This window comes from Aegilops tauschii, chromosome 2 (genome assembly GCF_002575655.3).
Source record: "Aegilops tauschii subsp. strangulata cultivar AL8/78 chromosome 2, Aet v6.0, whole genome shotgun sequence".
Lineage (NCBI taxonomy): Eukaryota > Viridiplantae > Streptophyta > Magnoliopsida > Poales > Poaceae > Aegilops > Aegilops tauschii.
Genome location: NC_053036.3, coordinates 48075919 through 48086416, shown reverse-complemented (window position 1 = coordinate 48086416; position 10498 = coordinate 48075919). Strand labels below are relative to the sequence as shown.

At 41.1% G+C, this 10498-nt stretch overlaps 1 long non-coding RNA gene across 1 annotated transcript; it reads right to left on the bottom strand.

Annotated features, from left to right (window-relative positions):
• Positions 1–5236: 5236 nt before the first annotated feature.
• Positions 5237–9310, bottom strand: LOC120974920 (uncharacterized). The gene is made up of 4 exons (XR_005770454.3): positions 8852–9310; positions 8263–8333; positions 6741–7258; positions 5237–5501 (listed from the first exon to the last, which is right to left on the bottom strand). It is a non-coding gene; the product is annotated as an uncharacterized lncRNA (long non-coding RNA).
• Positions 9311–10498: the final 1188 nt, after the last annotated feature.

Here is a 10498-nt window from a genome sequence, read left to right as displayed (position 1 = left end):
AGACAAATGAGTGAAACCAAAGAACCTTGCGGGGATGAACAAATCGAAAGAAATGACACAACGGAGATAAGCGAATTGAGAGCACTCCGTAGTAAACGGAAACAAGGAACACCATGAGAACCTTCAGGTTAAGTGACACGATAGATATTTAAACCACTCTGGTTAAAACAAGATAGGGAAGGAATAAGAATGATATAATTTGGGCAGCACTCCGACTGTAAATGGAAGGAATTGAACATGATCTTGACAAGATGAGAGGAAAACTCGATGAATTTAACAACACACTGCCTCCGTAACTAATGAAAGAATGGCACAAGGGGTAAGAAAGATTTCAGACAGCACTCCGGTTGAGAAGGGAGGCAAAACTTGACAGAATGGGAAGAACTTGAAAAGAGGGCACGACACTCCGGTTGGAAATGGATAAGCACGAAAAGAACACGGTCCTCACAAACCGAGAAGATGAGTGAAGAGAGCAACATCACAATGCCTCCGGAAGAAATAAATAATAGAAGATAGATCCTTGAAATAAGAATGGAGAAGAAAATGCCAACTTCTGCCACAAATGAGCTTGGAAAGCACCCTTCCAAGAAGGTTAGAACGGAGTTTGTTGGAAAAACCAACAACGAAAAGAATAAGCTTGTAGTGGCCTTATGGAAACACTTTCTCAAAATTATGAGGTGAGCTTCTGCCACCAACGGAAACAAATGATTAGATTGATATCAACAAGGAGACGAGAAACTTATTTCACCGGGAGGACAAATGAAGAACTTGGGTCATTTATAAGCACCATAATATCAACATTCCTTCGAGAAGGCTTTAATTGAAATCTATACCAAGATAAGTCCAACAAAGAGATTATTATGGGTTGAAACAACTCATTGACGAAGAAAATATGATGGGTTTAAATATCTCATTCTTGACAACTTGTGAATCATGAAACATGAAGAAAATTATCAAGAATGACATAACACCACCTCAAAAGATAAGAGAGAAAGAATTGCACTTCGGAATGCAAGATGAAGAATGCTTGAACTTCTCAAAACAAACATGTGTTGAGCACCATGTTTATTTTAGAGTATAGCTTGACGGATCTTGACTCCGAGAGAAATCTTGATGAACAATTGAAGAATGAAAGGAATCCTTGACGAAGCACCATGTAGAGCCTCCATGAAGAACTCCGATAATAAAATAATGATCAAACGAAAGGGAAAGTTGAAAAGAACTCCGGGAGAAGCCTTGCAATCATTAGATGAAGCTTTGAAATGATATAATTGAAATAACTTGGAGCTCCAGAAAGAAAAATGAACAAATGAGATCAAGAATTTTGATGAATCTCCGGAATAAGGAAATGAATCACCTGGATGAAACAAGAATAAGAATTACATTATGCTTAGTCTTCACCAATTTAGATTGATGACAAGCAACGGATTCTGCATACTACTTATTCTCGTAGAAAGGATTAAGATAGATATGGCGCAAACTTGGGAAGGTCTTCAACGAACCACCGGTAGGTTTTGGAAAGAACGAATGAATTGATATGATAACGAAGGAAGTGAAATCTTGAACGAACGACCGTAAGAATTGGAAATGAAAATAGCAAAGGCACAATTCACCGAGAAGAATTAGAAAATGAATAAAGATACTAGACATAATTTAGACACATGAGAACGAAAAGATCATGAACTGATTAGAGCATATTTGAACGATGCACCGGTAAGGTTTGGAGAACGAGAGCTGAAAACTTAAAATGAAGAAATCTTCTGAAAAGATGGCCTTTGGATGATCAAGAAACGAAAACAACTCATGAAATGCTCCGGATGTGTATGAGAAGAATTCTCACAATCGAAAACAATTATGAGAGGATGGCATAAGCTAGAACTATGAATCTTCAAGAGAACGGACCAAGATTTAGGAGAAATTCTTCTTCGGTCTTCAAATGTTGAGAATGACGATGAGAAACACCACCATGAATTATTGAGACACTCCCGAACAATGGATAATAGAAATGATGAACCAACGATGAAAGAATTTGAAAGATCTTGGAGAAAGACATATGACTGATGAAAATCCATTCTTACGTCAAACTTTGCAATGAATTTGAGAATACCTCCGGAAAGAATTAGAAGAGTTAGGTAAGATCCTGGGAAAAAAATCTGTGGGTTAGGGCCCACTCAAAAGAAACACCGTTCAAATGATTACTTGAAAAGGAGATAGCACCGGTTGAACGATTTAAAAGAAAGATTGTGCCGGTTGAATTAAATGGCTTGAAAAAGGTAAGACCTCGAAATAGCTTGAACGGATTAGGAATGAAAACATGAATCTTCTGAGATATCTTGTACACTCCGGAACCAATGAAAATAGTGAGAGGTGAATGATTGAGAGGTGCATCGGCATGAGAAAGCATTTGAAACGAGGAAAAAGATATGATCGCTAAAGCTTGAATTTAATCCACCGGAGAAGAAAGAGAACGAATAATGATGAAGTTAAGGCTCCGTTAGTATCTTCCTAAGAATCACCGGATAAGAACATTGACGGAAAAGAATGGAGAGACTTCCCATCTATAAGATGGATACTTGATTAAGAAATCTGAGTGTTTCAAGAAAAAGGGTGGGAGGGTGGGAAAACAAAGGCAACTTGGGGCAGATGAAACAAACAACGTTGAGAAAACTTATTATTGATCTTCCGAATGGGGAGAATGATGGGATCGGCTCGGAGAGAAACGCACCGGTTGGAAATAGAATTAAGATGGCAAACTCGATGATCAAGAAGGATTAATATTCACATAGAAATATGAGAACACCGCTTAGGAAAGGTATGGAATCCACATTTGACTTTGAAGCAACTCGAATACCACAAATAAAACAAAACAAAGGATTGGCTCGCAAAATAAGCCGGAACAAACATATGATAGAGATTTCGTCCGAAGTTTTCGTGGTGGAGCCCACACGGGCTTGATCGTACAGCACCATCATGTACAAGGCAGTGCACATGACATACGAAGCGTCCCCGAGTCGGCATAGCCAAGGACTCTTTAAGACACTACGAGACCACTTTAAAACCAACCGTGGAAAGGCGGACCATTAGACGTCAAACCCCAATCTCATATCATGCATCTGTCGAAAAGATATCCTAGGAGCTACTTGAATTCCCACTTATAAACTCCTGAAACTTTCTGGTTATGCAATCAGGTGTTGGGGATACAGGGGACACAAAATATATCACCCAAACTAACAATACCTAGATCCAGCTGTATCCATCCTTCAACACATAACCAAGAAACCTTCGGAAATCGTTTACCTCAACCTTCGAAAAGCATCCGTTATACGAGTTATGGCAATACTCCCGAACTTCCGCCCCAGTACTGGGTGGCGTCGAGGTGATCTCACCAACAACTGCATAAAAGAGATTTTCGATGTCGGCGAAACTCAGGTATTCCAGAACTGCAACGATAAAATTGTGATGACAACACCTCGGAGCTCAACTCCCCGGACACTGCCACAACCCCTAAATGTCAGGAGGCACAAGAACAATGTTCTCGTCACAAAACCATCGGAACGATTCCAAGATACCCGCGTGATCCTAAAATATTTTTTTACTGAAATTTGAGGAGAGAAGAGTCAAAACTTCTACGTCAGGAGGCCTCACCAGAGCCACGAAGGGACTGATGAGTAAAAAGAATCCTACTCTCCGATATATATAATCCTAAGACTCAAAACATTTTTGTTCTAGACTCAACAACGACAGCGATTCGATCAAGCAGGGGGCTCCTAAGTCGGGGATGGCTCTGATTACCAACTTGTAACACCTACGATGCGACTATATCTCCCACGTGTCGAGGCACGACTTAGAGGCATAACCGCATGGTGGTTTTGTCGCAAGAAGGGTCATCTTCACACAATCCCATGTAATGAACAAGAATGGGATAAAGAGTTGGCTTACAATCGCCACTTCACACAATACATAAATAAAATCATACATCATTCAAGATACACACATAGACCGACTACGGTCAAAACCAAATACAAAGAAGACAACCCCAAATGCTAGATCCCCGATCGTCCCAACTGGGCTCCACTACTGATCAGCAGGAAAAGAAACATAGTAACGACTGAAGGAAATATTCCCTAGAGGCAATAATAAAGTATTATTTATTTCCTTATATCATGATAAATGTTTATTATTCATGCTAGAACTGTATTAACCGGAAACATAATACACGTGTGAATACATAGACAAACAGTGTGTCACTAGTATGCCTCTACTTGACTAGCTCGTTAATCAAAGATGGTTATGTTTCCTAGCCATAGACATGAGTTGTCATTTGATTAACGGGATCACCTCATTAGGAGAATGACGTGATTGACTTGACCCATTCCGTTAGCTTAGCACCCGATCGTTTAGTATGTTGCTATTGCTTTCTTCATGACTTATACATGTTCCTATGACTATGAGATTATGCAATTCCCGTTCACCGGAGGAACACTTTGTGTGCTACCAAACGTCACAACGTAAATGGGTGATTATAAAGGTGCTCTACAGGTGTCTCCAAAGGTACTTGTTGGGTTGGCGTATTTCGAGATTAGGATTTGTCACTCCGATTGTCAGAGAGGTATCTCTGGGCCCACTCGGTAATGCACATCACTATAAGCCTTGCAAGCATTGTGACTAATGAGTTAGTTGCGGGATCATGTATTACGGAACGAGTAAAGAGACTTGCCGGTAACGAGATTGAACTAGGTATCGAGATACCGACGATCGAATCTCGGGCAAATAACATACCGATGACCACTACAAGAAATCTGTTAATACGTGACAGTTTTGATCTGTCATGGATATGCGGAAAACTGTCATGGGTGCCCGCCCATGATGGATTTGAAATCTGTCATGTATATCGCGTCATAATTTGACAGCATACCTTACATGACAGTTCTTGTCCGTCATGGATCTGCCCCAAGCCCGCCCAGGCCCAATCCATTGTGACGGAGCAAACCGTCATGGACTAACGCCACATAGGATTTTTAATTGACCAATTTAAATGACCTAGCTGCCTACATGGATACTATTTTTAATTGACCATTTCGAATGACCTGGCTGCCTACATGGATACTATTTTCCGTCACAAAATTCGTCATGGTTGAGCACATTAGCCAATTTTTTCTATCCAATTTTTACCCAATATGCTTTTAGCATAATGCGTTTCACAAATCCTAATGCCAATTTTGGGCCAAGAGAAGTATTTGCCAAGTGAATAACATTAATCTGTATGTATCTACAACGTAGCAATTTACAAAATCCTCTATAAAATGATAACTTAGAATATAGATTGACAAAATATATCACACATCACGCTTACGAACGTGTACAATTCATTTTACATCAACAGAACATACAAACTACAGAGGCTGTTATTTAGGTTCTAGTTGTCAGCCCTCCTGATGGCAAGCATCATGTCTTGGCTGATTGTGATGAGCAGCACCAAGTAGCCCACTTCCCAATCTTACCTGCATATTTACAACAACCTCAGGTATTTGTAGATATGGATAGATAGTAGAAATAATATAATTACAACAAATATAAAAATGGATAACATGTTGTCCAAAATTCTTAAGCGTACAAATCAAAATAACATTGTATCTACTATAAAACAAGAGTAAACATGAGGTTTCTTAAAATTAATCCACAAAAAAGGATGTCAAATGACAAAGTAACAAAACACACATAACAAAACTAAGTACTATATTATTAAGGTTGTTATTCAGGTTCTTTCCGTCAAACTCCTGAAGGAAACTACCAGTTTACGTCATCATACATAGCATATTTACAACAACATTCGATACTTGTGATATGAATAGATAGTAGAAATAAGCGAACTAGAACAAACAAACAAAAAATGGATTATGTACCGTCCAAAGTTCTTAAATCTTACAATGCCTACAAATGAGAATAACAAAGTATCTACACCAAAAACATGGCATCACTAACAAACAATATGCATGACGCGAAGCCTCTGATTGTCGAACCGGTCGGCGTAAACTTCAAATGTTTGTATGTCAATAAGTTTACAAATGAAACTCAATGTTTATGCTGCAAGTTCATCTCAAAGCACTGACAACAGTAAACAATGTGTAAAATATTTAAGTGGTAGACTGATCAAGCAACTTTAAGAAAATGCCAAAGGGTGCCATGTAACAAATAATCTATTTACTTGGTTACAGGAATAGACTATCAGCAATCTATGAGCACATGTCTTGGTTACATGTGTAACTCTGGCATATACATACAATTTGACTTTCTTTCTTAATATAAAAGGCAAAGCTTTTGCCTCTTTCAGAAATAATGTGGATCACATGTCTGGGGTAACTACATACAACTATCATGGATAGTGTAATGATAACTTCATCCTAATTGTTCTTATATTCAGCTAAATAGAGCAGGTGGACACGAGGTAGATTGAACTAGCTAAAATCTTAGCAGAGATACTACAAGCAGGACCATAAGTATAACAAGGGGTGTACATATGCTTAAGCTAGATATATCCTTGATACTTATGAAATCTGTAACTCATGCAAGTATATAGCATGCTCAGAAAAATGTATCTAGTTCTTGAGCTTCCAATGTTAAAACAGCATGGCAGATATTTCGTACTAAAATATTAGCTATAATATATTGCCATTGCAGTTTTATATTGCTGCTAACTAACAAGTTAGGCGATGACAGAAGAGTTCGGAATATGTATTTACCTCCTGTGGATCGCCATTGCAGGGAAACCTCTGTTGTATAGCCAATATCTCAATGAATAAGCTTCTCATTTTGTCTCCACAAAAACAAATCTTGGAGGCTGTTCAGGCTAGACAAACCAGAAAACTAGCATGAGAAATATCTAACAGAATAATAGTAAATAAACCCAATTGTTACAATCCAAGATCGCAGCAAATAATACTTGTCAGTGAGTACGACAAGGTGCGATGAACAAACTATGTAATATTTGCTGCAACCAAATGATGGTAGTAAGTACATTTCACGGATCTGACACTAAACTTGTATGTAATTAGTGCGAGAACAAAAGTAGGAGAGGAGTAGACAGGGAGGACTAATCAACTAAATGATGATAACACATAGAAAGTTTGCACATAATATATAACAGAGAAGCACTGTAATAGCAACCCTAGTTAACAATTCTAGCTGTGTGATAGCTTGCTGATTTATTCTCCAACAATACACCGCCAATGCTTCCAGGTAGCTATTCAGACCCAAATTCCTGCTAAAAACTTCAACTCAGTAACATGGCATGACTGCCAACCTTCATAAAATCCAAAACAGATACAAAACTATATAAGTAATAACAGCGAGCTCCCAAATAAATCCAGAGAGTAACTAGTCATCTATCTACCTGTGCACAATTAAAGAAAAATGGGTGCAACACAAAATAAATGTTATCTTCTTCATTAGATTTTTCAAGATTGTTGCGTTTCAAGTCCCTAAGTAGCAATTAAGTACATTGCGGCACAAAGCATTACACAGGAATTAGAGCAGTATTGAGTTTTGATCCATTGTACAAAATACTATCAGTTTAATTGTCAGAAAAAAATAAGATTTGACACACTTCAAGCGGCTTGTTTGTCATTTTGCTTCTCCTTCAGGTATTTTAGGTACCTATAGAACAAGACAGACAGAAGTAGAGAATTGCATGTATGATGTATCTCAAGATTAAATTGTACAGACACATGTGTGGGCAGTCGAGAACTACATGAAAGTTTATTATCCAATAACCAGAAATCATATAGGTTGAAAACTGCATAGCTGAAACAAGTCCATTAATTATAAACAATAAATGTCATGTTTATATGAAAAGAAATTGGCGGAAAGAAAACAGAAGTACTCTCCTTATTCTTGAATTTGAAAGCTTTGTGACCTCTATAGGAATCATTTGAGTAAGTATAGGACCAGAATCATGGACTGAATTTTTAGTTAGAAGAACAAGCGTTAAATTACATGATTTTCAGTCAAGCTTACTTCTAGAAAACATCATAATTCACAAATACAAATTGAGCCCTAGCAGAACATAAGGGCAAATAGATGTTTGAGTAAAGTGTATGCATAACATGAAGGGCATGTTCAGCAAAAGGGCAGTGCAGATATCATCACCAAGTAAAAAATGTTTCTGGTCCATGTGAGATATCCAAATTATGCAAGCAAGGGCAGTGCAGATATCATCAAGTAAAAAATGTTTTTAGCTGTAGAAATACCATTAGATGCACTGACCATTGTGGGATCCATCACCATAATGTGCATGCAGAAACATCGGACACTGCAGTAAAATGTACCTACAGAATCTGCAGATATGAGTTTTTCTTCAGTTAGATATAAAATGGTATGAGTTTCTTAATTCTGAAAGCTGACAGGATAAATCTTGCAGGCAATTACTCTGAATTAGAAGTGTAACTACAAAGCAATTCTTGAACTGCAACAAGAGCGGAGATTTGCCAAATACTTTTTGTTTCCAGTACAAAAAATGAATGTGCTTCACAGTGTGACTAGGAAGGAACAAAGCACAAACAATCAGTAACGAACGAGTAACCCTCAGTGGTGCTCGTGCCCTTGCTGTTCGTTTTAAAGTCTAACAAGGCAGACGCCCAGATGTTTTCGCTGTACCGATTCAAGATGGCCAACGAGGCCTGCAGCCATCCTCTAACAGGAACGACTAGATCCATCCATGACCGGTGTTTTGCCCAAGTGTTTTGCTCGTCCCAGTGGTAATCCGTACTCCTCAGCAGAGCTCCAAGAAACCCTACATTACCGGAGACGAGCAGAGGGGGACGGTTGGGTACGGAAACGGTGCAAAGGTACGTACTGGGTCTTTCCGGTCAGAGAAGGTGAACGGCGACGCGTAGAGGAGGCTGCGCACCACGGATGGAGAAGACGACCGCGACGATGAGGGGACCGACGGTGGCGCGGCTGACGGACAATTGGACCGAGCCACAAGGACCGCCGATGTACTCTGGATGTGTGGCGGTGTTGCCACCTCCTGTACCTCACCTCAGCTCGCCGCCACATGGAGCTGGATCAATGCCCGCCGCCAGCGACCTCAGGGACGTGGTCCCGCCGCCTCCGCTGCCGCCTCAGATCGAGGGGTATGGCTGGGTTGAACAGCTCGAGGCGCCGATCTGAATGGGGAGGGGCGTGGAGTGGGGTAGACGGGGAGAGGTCCGGCGTGGGATAGATGTGGAGGGGCCCGACGTGGGGTGGTTCAGGGCCGGCGCCGCTGGCGTCGACATGGAGCGGCGAGAGGAGGAAGGAGAAGTGGTGGCGGCTATTGTTGGCACGGGAGATGGGAGAAAGGTTAGGGTTAGGCTGGTGTGGACTGTGTAGTTAAATGGGCTCGCACCACAATTTCGGCTCCCCGCGCTGGTGACTTAAAATTTTCCTTCGCGCGCGCTGTTTCACAGTTTCGCTTTATTTTTTCTTCTATGTGGGTCAAACAAAGGGCACACACGACACATCAGCCCGAGCCATCCATGACGGTCCAATCATAGATCAAAAAGTAAAAGGCTAGGCCCAGTTAATCGATCCATGACAATTTCCATGACGGTCCCTCAATGTCTGTCATGAAGGCAGTACCGTTTTGAGGCCCATTCACCGTTTGCTAATATGTGACGGTTTTCATGACAGTTTACAAGAACGTCATCACAAATCTGTCATAGATTAACATGATTCTTGTAGTGGACAAAGGAAACAACGTATGTTGTTATGCGGTTTGACCGATAAAGATCTTCGTAGAATATGTGGGAACCAATATGAGCATTCAGGTTCCGCTATTGGTTATTGACCGGAGAGGTGTCTCGGCCATGTCTACATAGTTCTCGAACCCGTAGGGTCCGCACGCTTAACGTTACGATGACAGTTATATTATGAGTTTATATGTTTTGATGTACCGAAGGTTGTTCGGAGTCCCGGATGTGATCACGGACATGACGAGGAGTCTCGAAATGGTCGAGACATAAAGATTGATATATTGGACGACTATATTCAGACACCGGAAGTGTTCCGGAGAAGTTTCGGATTAAACCGGAGTGCCGGAGGGTTACCGGAACCCCCCCGGGGAAGTATTGGGCCTTAGTGGGCCTTGAGGGGAGAGAGAGGGCAGCAGCCAGGAGGTGGCGCGCCCCCTCCCAGGAGGAATCCTAGTTGGACTAGGAGAGGGGGGCGCAGCCCCCTTTCCCTCTCCCTCTCCCTCTCTTTCCTTCCCCCCTCTCTTCCTAGTAGGAGTAGGACTCCCCCCTCTCCTTGGCGCGCCTAGGGCAGCCGGCCTCCCCCTTGCTCCTTTACATACAGGGGCAGGGGGGCACCTCTAAACACACTTGATATACGATATTTTAGCCGTGTGCGGTGCCCCTCTCCACCATATTACACCTCGATAATACCGTTGCGGAGCTTAGGCGAAGCCCTGCGTCGGTGGAACATCATCAACGTCACCACGCCGTCGTGCTGATGAAACTCT